This window comes from Arachis stenosperma, chromosome 9, assembly GCF_014773155.1.
Source record: "Arachis stenosperma cultivar V10309 chromosome 9, arast.V10309.gnm1.PFL2, whole genome shotgun sequence".
NCBI lineage: Eukaryota > Viridiplantae > Streptophyta > Magnoliopsida > Fabales > Fabaceae > Arachis > Arachis stenosperma.
Genome location: NC_080385.1, coordinates 117,657,074 through 117,659,177, shown reverse-complemented (window position 1 = coordinate 117,659,177; position 2,104 = coordinate 117,657,074). Strand labels below are relative to the sequence as shown.

Here is a 2,104-nt window from a genome sequence, read left to right as displayed (position 1 = left end):
AAATATAACATTGGGTTGCCTCCCAACAAGTGCTTCTTTAATGTCAGTAGCTTGACAGTGGGTTCTCATGGAACCTCACAGATACTCAGAGCAATGTTGGAACCTCCCAACACCAAACTTAGAGTTTGAATGTGGGGGTTCAACACCAAACTTAGAAGTTGGTTGTGGCCTCCCAACACCAAACTTAGAGTTTGACTGTGGGGGCTCTGTTTGACTCTGTTTTGAAAGAAGCTCTTCATGCTTCCTCTCCATGGTAACAGAGGGATATCCTTGAGTCTTAAACACAAGGGATTCTTCATTCACTTGAATGATCAATTCTCCTCTGTCAACATCAATCACAACCTTTGTTGTGGCTAGGAAGGGTCTGCCAAGGATGATGGATTCATCCATGCACTTCCCAGTTTCTAGGACTATAAAATCAGCAGGGATGTAATGGTCTTCAACCTTTACCAGAACATCCTCTACAAGTCCATAAGCTTGTTTCTTTGAATTGTCTGCCATCTCTAGTGAGATTCTTGTAGCTTGCACCTCAAAGATCCCTAGCTTCTCCATTATAGAGAAAGGCATAAGGTTTATACTTGACCCTAAGTCACACAGAGCCTTCTTAAAGGTCATGGTGCCTATGGTACAAGGTATTGAAAATTTCCCAGGATCCTGTCTCTTTTGAGGTAATTTTTGCCTAGACAAGTCATCCAGTTCTTTGGTGAGCAAAGGGGGTTCATCCTCCCAAGTCTCATTACCAAATAACTTGTCATTTAGCTTCATGATTGCTCTAAGGTATTTAGCAACTTGCTCTTCAGTGACATACTCATCCTCTTCAGACGAAGAATACTCATCAGAGCTCATGAATGGCAGAAGTAAATCTAATGAAATCTCTATGGTCTCAGTGTGAGCTTCAGATTCCCATGGTTCCTCATTAGGGAACTCATTGGAAGCTAGTGGACGTCCATTGAGGTCTTCCTCAGTGGCGTTCACTACCTCTTCCTCCTATCCTAATTTGGCCATGTAGGTCATGTTAATGGCCTTGCATTCTCCTTTTGGATTCTCTTCTGTATTGCTTGGAAGAGTACTAGGAGGGAGTTCAGTAATTTTCTTGCTCAGCTGACCCATTTGTGCCTCCAAATTCCTAATGGAGGACCTTGTTTCAGTCATGAAACTTTGAGTGGTTTTGATTAGATCAGAGACCATGGTTGCTAAGTCAGAGTGGTTCTGCTTAGAATTCTCTGTCTGTTGCTGAGAAGATGATGGAAAAGGCTTGCCATTGCTAAACCTATTTCTTCTACCATTATTGTTGTTGAAACCTTGTTGAGGTCTCTGTTGATCCTTCCATGAGAGATTTGGATGATTTCTCCAAGAAGAATTATAGGTGTTTCCATAGGGTTCTCCCATGTAATTCACCTCTTCCATTGAAGGGTTCTCAGGATCATAAGCTTTTTCTTCAGATGAAGCATCCTTAGTACTGCCTGGTGCAACTTGCATTCCAGACAGATTTTGAGAGATCATATTGACTTGCTGAGTCAATATTTTGTTCTGAGCCAATATGGCATTCAGAGTATCAATCTCAAGAATTCCTTTCTTCTGATTCGTCCCATTGTTCACAGGATTCCTTTCAGAAGTGTACATGAATTGGTTATTTGCAACCATTTCAATTAGTTCTTGAGCTTCTATAGGCGTCTTCTTCAGATGAAGAGATCCTCCAGCAGAGCTATCCAAAGACATCTTGGACAGTTCAGACAGACCATCATAGAAAATACCTATGATGCTCCATTCAGAAAGCATGTCAGAGGGACACTTTCTGATCAATTGTTTGTATCTTTCCCAAGCTTCATAGAGGGATTCACCTTCCTTCTGTCTGAAGGTTTAGACTTCCACTCTAAGCTTACTCTATTTTTGAGGTGGAAAGAACTTTGCCAAGAAGGCATTGACTAGCTTTTCCCAAGAGTTCAGGCTTTCTTTAGGTTGTAAGTCCAACCATATCCTAGCTCTGTCTCTTACAGCAAAAGGGAATAGCATAAGTCTGTAGACCTCAGGGTCAACCCCATTAGTCTTGACAGTGTCACAGATTTGCAAGAACTCAGCTAAAAACTGATGCGGATCTTCCAAT

General features: G+C 41.7%; 1 non-coding gene across 1 annotated transcript; it reads left to right on the top strand.

The window, feature by feature from the left end:
* Positions 1 to 1,773: 1,773 nt before the first annotated feature.
* On the top strand, positions 1,774 to 1,881 carry LOC130952145 (small nucleolar RNA R71). Its single transcript, XR_009074326.1, has one exon. It is a non-coding gene; the product is annotated as a small nucleolar RNA R71 (small nucleolar RNA).
* Positions 1,882 to 2,104: the final 223 nt, after the last annotated feature.